We start from the raw sequence: 7,154 nt of genomic DNA, 5'->3' as shown, positions 1-7,154 counted from the left end.
TCCCAAAAGAAATATAGACTGAAACAGTCAAATATTTGTACATAAAGATGTATTTTGTGGTATTATGAATAAAAGAGAAAATAGGAACAATCCTAAAATCCCAGAATCTCAAGAATGGTCATAAATTATGAAATAGTTGGCATCAGTGAATTTTTTTTTAATTTAAATTGTAGTTAACATTTAGTGCAATATTGGTTTCTGGAGCAGATTATGTGATTCATCATTTACATACAAAATTATGAAATGCTTCCCAAATTTGTGTTTCATCCTGGCACAGGGGCCATGCTAGTCTTCTCTATATCATTCTAGTTTTAGTATACGTGCTGCCAAAGGAGGCACTGGCCGCAAAGGAATTTTAATTAATGTTTCAAAAATATGTAAGGCTATGGAAAAATAAAGCAGAAAAAACAAAACAACTTCTAGGAACTGATCATGTAGTAGGGATATAGGCACATAAATAATCAGTTTAATGATTAAGGTCAGAGCAGAAGTATCTACAAAATACTGAAGAAGCAAAAGAGTGAATATTTAAATGTCTAGTGGGAGGGTGTTTGAAGGCAGACTCTCAGAGGAGATGGCCTCTAAATTGAAAATATGAATGAATAGAATGGGTAGGAATGGTTCAAGCAGAAGAAACAACATGTGCCAAAGCATAGAGCATAGAATAACATGGTAAATTGATGAAACTTTATGAAGCTCAACATTATTAAAGGAAAAACTATCAAAATAGGAAGATGAAGGAAGGGAGGTAGTCAGGGACGAATCGAACAGTGCATCCAGTAGCATACAAAGATCTAGAATTTATGACAAGGTCAGTGGGGTATGGAATTAGTGAAACATTTTCAGTAGGGATGTGACACGTCAGATTTAAATATAACCCTATCACCTCCACACATTGCAAGGACAGAAATATTTCTTGAGGAAATTAGACATAAAATCAAATATCCAATTTGACGTATCCTTGCTTTACTCCTGCTTCTTCTCTGACAACACATTGTTCTCTCCCAGCTGTCTAATCACACGTGCTTCAGGTCACCTCCAGGATCTCTTCAGTAATGTCTATTATCAGGAGCAGAACTATGTTGCAGAGTGTCCTCCAAGTAAGGCTGTTGTGAGGCTCATCCATGGATGGCTGTTGGCGATACAATGTGTCACTGCCCTCCAGATGCAAGACTGAAACTAACTACTGCTATGGTCCGAGGTCATATGCCAGAACTAAGACAGTAGCAGTAAGTAAGGCTTGAGAGAAGGAAATGGATTGAGGAAATATATAGAGAGGGAACGTGGAATGGATCAGATGGCTAGAAGCCTGAGAACCAAGGAAGGCGATGGTAAATTTAGTTCTGGAGCTATTCTACCAAACAGCATTTAAACCAGTGGTTTCCAAACTTGGCTGCGCACTGGAATCAGTGGCTGAGCTTTGCAACAATACATATTCTAGAACATCACTCTTGAATTTTCAGATTCAGTACTCCTAGGGCGTGAAACAGGTATCTGCATTTTAAGTAAGCTCCAACGGTGATCAGAATGCACAACCCGAATCGAAACTTTTACTGTAGAATACTGCTCAATTCAGAGTTGCTGGAGTATTAACTAGCACATAAATGGATACAGAAAAAAATATCTTGGTTATGATCCCATGACTCCTGTTGTTGCACGTGTATTTAGTAGAAATCTGAATATTCCCTTCCATTGCTATTCTGAGCAGATGTTCCTTCCTCATTCATGAGAAATTAGGGTTTGAATATCCTGCACCTGTTGCCTAATCTTACCAATGGCAGATTCTCAACTTCTTTCTCTATACATCTATTAATCCAGTTCATAATGATTTCTTTCATATTTAGCATGTGCTTTTCCCGGAACAGAAAAATGCCCTCTATATAAACCTAACTTTGCACATACACAGATGATTCTATTAGTTACTCAGCAGATGTCCAAGACAATGGTTTTCCACAAGAGAACTGTATCCTGAAGATTAAACCATTTTGCCTTGAAAAGTGGCCAAAATTGTATTCTAAGTTATTAAAAACCCTGTGAAGAAGTTGTATGTATAATGCACACCGTGTGACTCAGATTACCAACCGTGGAGAATACTGGGTGAAAAACAAACATATTGATCTGTTGATACCGTTCCCAAAAGTGGTGCTTCTCCCTCTGAAAGATATGATTGCTTCAGATAGGTCGAACTGGTAAATTTACTCTTCGCAGATGTTTTAGTGGATCTCTACTTACTTTGGCCAACCATTCACTAGATGTTCTCTAGTCACTAGATGTTCTCTTACATGGTACCAACTCTGAGGATTACGTAACCTCTCTTTAGACATTAATTAGTGGTGGATACAGAGGTAATGGCTGCACTTGTATTTTTGTAAAAATAAACTCAATATTAACACATCGTACTAGTACTCTTGAACTATGTTGAATGACGATCAAAACCTCGCCTGTTGCAGTATATACACCGTGGAAGCGCGTGCTTCCCTACCTTCCTTCATATTTAGAAATCAGGGGGAGCAAGCTCATCTGGGCATTTTTGATTTCTAACAGTTTTGTTGACAAATGAATTCACAGCTGGATTTGAAGGGCATCGTTCTTAAAAGAAAAGGGGTAGCACGAGGGAGATCTCGGGCATGGCGAAATAGTTTTGTATCTCAACTAAGGTGGGTGCTTTTACCAACCCACATGATGGGATCGAATGACAAAGAGCTATACTTACGCATCATATCGATATCGATATCAGTTCCCTGGTTTTGATACTACACGGTGCGGAAGATGTAGCTGTTGAGGGAGACGGGATGAAGGGTACAGAGGACCTGTACGTACTTTCTTTGCACCTTCCTCTGAATTTATAATTAGTTCAAAATAAGGTGAAAAGAAAGTTCCTTGTCAGAGTCATTGTCCATTAGAGAGCAACAGCCCCAAGCAGTGTGGGAGCCCGTTTCTTCTAGAACTGACATTGTCTGCTCTGTCTGCATTTCAGCCAGCACATACCAGTGAGTCTGTCTCTTCACCCAGTTCTTTGCCTTGTATTTTGTCGATGCATAGTCTTTGCAGTTCAGGCCCAGTTTCTACCTTTAATATTTCTTCTTGTTCAATCCATAATGCCTAACAGTGTCTGGCCTGTGGCAGGCATTTTTGGCTGAATGAACAGAGGAAGGAGAACGATGGTCTGATCTATCCTCCTAGAACTCTGAGTTCCTTGAGGGCTAGAACAACAGATTCATCTATGTTGGCAAAACATCTAGCACAGTAGGCATTCGTGAATGTTTTTGGAAGTAGTCAATGGAATGTTATAAAATCAGCGAGGATTATTGTTATTAACATTTTAAAGGCTCTAACTATCCTCCGCTAAAAGGAAGTTTTCATAATTTCCATCGACCTCACCTTTCTTTTTAAGATCTTTTATATTTTTTTGAGCATAACTGAGGGCAACCTATTTTTAGCGAAGTAGTATTCTTCTGTATGTATGTCTATAAAATGGTAGTTTTCTAAGATAAGAGAATTATATTCAAAGTTGTTCTTGCAAATCACATCCTGCAGAGATTTGAGATGGTTGTGGCAGCAGCTTTGCGACTTTTCAAAATAAATTAGTGAGCACTTGGGATCCAGGAGATGGCTGCTTGTTAACTGGTTGCCGCAAGACTGGGAAAAGTAAGGAGCCCCACCAGAAGACCAATGAGCTGCCGAGGCCTTGGGCGCCCATACCTTTCATAGCTTCATTACTAGCCCACTGGTTAGTTAGATCTTCAAGAAAGCATCCTGTGTGCTTTGGTGGAGAAAGATGGGAAAAAAAAAAGACAAGTATCCGATGCAAGTTATACCCTAATTTTCAAGATATTTCTTATATAGTCTCTCATTCTGTGAATATTTGACAAGGTCCCTTAGGGCATACCACAGAAAACCTAACCAAACAGGCTTTAAAGATGGAGAATTTGTTCGCGTATATAAAAAAGTCCCGAGTGAGACTTGAACTCGGAGCCAAAACACGGTTACCCCGGCCTGGGGTGTCTCCGCTCTTAGCTCTGCCCTCGCCTGTGTTGTCTGCACTATCGGGCTTTATCCAGTGACCTGCTAAATCTGCCCCAGTTCGAGTATAGGAGTAAAGAGAGTAGATCTCTTTCCGGTGAATTCAGTACAGATGCGAGGATTCACTCTAACTGGACCAGCTGAAGTCTCAGGTTCACTCATTAACTCATCACTGTGGCTGAGGGGGTCCTGGGAACCACCTGGCCTGGCCTGGGTCTTGCACTTTTCACCCTACTGGAGTCAGTTCAGTTCCAACCGAATGAAAGGGACACAAAGTAAAATACCAACTGCAGGAGATTTGTTGGGTACCATTCCTAGAAGAAAGAGGTAAGAGATGCTGGCGAGCCAAGGCTGTAAACACCAAGCATATCCAGTGCGCTGCGTTTCGGTGCGGCGGGGTGGATGCTTACAGCTGCTGCCGCTTTCGGGCCTTCGCCTCTACCGGTGCTCCTCATGTCGCCTTTTTTTTTTTTTTTTTTTTTTTGGTACGATTTTATTTATTTATTTGACAGAGAGAAAGAGCACAAGCAGTGGGAGCAGGAGCGGGAGAAGCAGGGAGGCGGAGCAGGAAGCCCTATGCAGGGCTCGATCCCAGGACCTGGAGATCATGACCTGAGCCAAAGGCAGCTGCTTATGCAACTGAGCCACCCGGGTGCTCCCTTCCTTTTTTTTTAATAGTTAAGAGATTTTGTTCCAGTAGCTGTAATTGCAGTGCTTGTCTGTCTCCTGGACAGCTGTGTAAGCCCAAGTACAAGTCCAAACGCTAGGGAATGTGGGATGACCCAAGACAGAGCGAATCACAGGGACCCTGTGGTGACCACGAGGGACCGTGGCTGGTTCTGCTCCATCTCCCGGTGGACGGGCCGCTGCCGCAGAACTGATAGGAAGGTTCTCCCTTCTGTGGGTTCAGTTCTCCTTATCTTTATATGTAACTGCTTTTAAAATGCAGAGTTCAGTTTAAAAACCAACCACCAAAATGGATCTCAACACAGATCTAACGCCCAAGGAGGCGAGTCGGGCTGATCTGACTCGGGAGCTCCTGGAGGCCCCGTGCGCCCGAAATCCCTTCTCAGAATTGAACAGTGGGTTGATTTTCTCTTTACAATAAAAAAAAAAGAAGAAGAAAAGGCTGAGTGATACTGCAGAGGAGTTCCACAACCGGCCTCATTGGGAGCAAACACAATTTACATTAAGTAAAAACCTGGCTACTGGCTGTGTCTACGCATTGACAGCCTGGGGAAGCACGCTGTGACCGACAGTGTAGACAGCTTCTGGCTCTCACACCACAGGAGAGTAAAGCAGGGTGGAAGTGGGGAGTCGGCAGGGGTGCGGGGGGAGCGCGGCTCACTTCTGGTTCCGGAACTGATCAGACAGCCAGTTGGGTCCCTCATAGAGCCCGGCCCGGTGGTGGCTCGGGTGGCCTGACTGTACCGGTTCTAGGGGTGCAGGGAGTGCAGCCCTAGCCTGTCCATGATCTCAGCTGCATTCGTGGGGTTGGGGAGGTCCTGCTCTCTGTCACTTCTGGCAGCTGTGAAGATGAGACCTTGCGTGTTCTGGAAGCGGTGGGGCCACAGAGGCAGGGCCTTGTCCTGGCCACCTGAGTCCCACACGGTGAGGCTGATGGTCTTGTCCTCCACGGTTTCCATGGTTTTCACAGTGAAGCCTACGGTGGGAACGGTGGCCATGATCTCACCCAGCTTCTGTTTGTACGGGATGGTGGTCTTTCTACAGCATCCAGGCCCACCATGAGAATGCATGTGCATTTCTTTTTTGCCAAAAAGGCCGTTAAAGTGGTTTGAGAAGATACTTCCCATGCTGTAGATGGGTGGGAGGAACACTGGCCAGAGGAAGCCCTCGGGGGCCACCACGAGGCTACTGCTCTGAGCCAGGCGTTGGTTTCCCTCCTAACCCTCCTAACCCTCCTAGTGCCTTCTTGTCAAAAAACCATCTGTCCTTCGAGGGACTGTCCAGTTTAAATGTCCCTTTCTTTGTCAGGCCTTCCCTCCATCCTCAATCCTTGGTCAATTGCATTTCTCTTACTGTCTGTGTTTCTATGGTACTTTTGAACCTCTGCCCTAACATCCCCTTATAGTCTTTGGTATGGTAGTGACCTGCTTTTGTTTCTTTATTTCCCTAGGTGACCAGCTTTTTGAGGTTAGGCACCGAATCTGTTATGGCTTTGCATTGCCCGCAGAGTACTAGTGACTTGACCATATCCACAATATATTCTTGCTGAATTATTGACTTGAAATTAATTTGAATAATTGATCTTTTTTTCCCATTTCAGCATGCTCTGTCAGTGGCCTGTTTTCAGTCCTGCAAACTGCTCTGGGGCATGGATTTATTTATGAAGTTTTCTCACTTTTTCTTCACCTTCAATAAAGAAATAAACTTACACTTATTTTTATTCAAAATCATCCTTCACTTGCTAGTTTGTCTATCCTAAGATTGGGTTTGAGTAAATTTCTGATTGTCTTGAGACTGGAGGGCCTTGACCTACCTTATATCCTTCATAGATTTTATATCAGAAACCAAATCTATTATGCATGGTATGGCTTTAAGCTATATCATCAGCCAGAATTAATAACAATTAAAACAGGGTCTTGCTATTGCAAATTAAGTTCAGCATTTTGTAATTCAGCAACAAACTCTGATTGACATGAGTACTCCTCTGACCTGTTTAAAACGGATAGATAGTGGGCGCCTGCGCGACTCTGTCTGTTAAGCCCCTACCTTTGCTTTCGGCTCTGGTTTTGATCTCAGGGTTGTGAGACCGAGCCCGATGTCTGGCTCTGAGCGCCGCATGGATTTGGCTTGAGGTTGTCTCTCTGCCCCTCCTCCTCTACCTCTCCCAGCTGCTTGTGCAGCCTCCCTCTCCAAAGCAAAGAAATAAATCTTTAAAATAAAAAAAAAATAATAAAGTGGAGAGATAATGATAAAGCTGCAAAGACCAGTGGTTAATCCTACGCAAGTGAGATCGATGGGATGAAAATGGAAAAATATTCAGTGTAATAGAGCTTTACTGAGCACTTACTGTGGCTTTATGCCCTTTGCTTTGTGTGGATGATGAATAAAACATAAAAATCCTCATAGTACAGGCCTGTGCACAGAACCTTTTTATTTTTTAATTT

General features: G+C 43.0%; 1 non-coding gene and 1 pseudogene across 1 annotated transcript; both read right to left on the bottom strand.

Moving 5' to 3' along the window:
- Positions 1–232: 232 nt before the first annotated feature.
- LOC123935661 lies at positions 233–339 on the bottom strand. Its single transcript, XR_006816949.1, has one exon. It is a non-coding gene; the product is annotated as a U6 spliceosomal RNA (small nuclear RNA).
- A 5,028-nt stretch (positions 340–5,367) lies between these two features.
- LOC123935251 lies at positions 5,368–5,837 on the bottom strand (annotated as a pseudogene).
- Positions 5,838–7,154: the final 1,317 nt, after the last annotated feature.

This window comes from Meles meles, chromosome X (assembly GCF_922984935.1).
Source record: "Meles meles chromosome X, mMelMel3.1 paternal haplotype, whole genome shotgun sequence".
NCBI classification, from domain to species: Eukaryota; Metazoa; Chordata; class Mammalia; order Carnivora; family Mustelidae; genus Meles; species Meles meles.
Note: the sequence above shows the minus strand (reverse complement) of the source record. Positions and strands in the feature narration are given on the sequence as shown.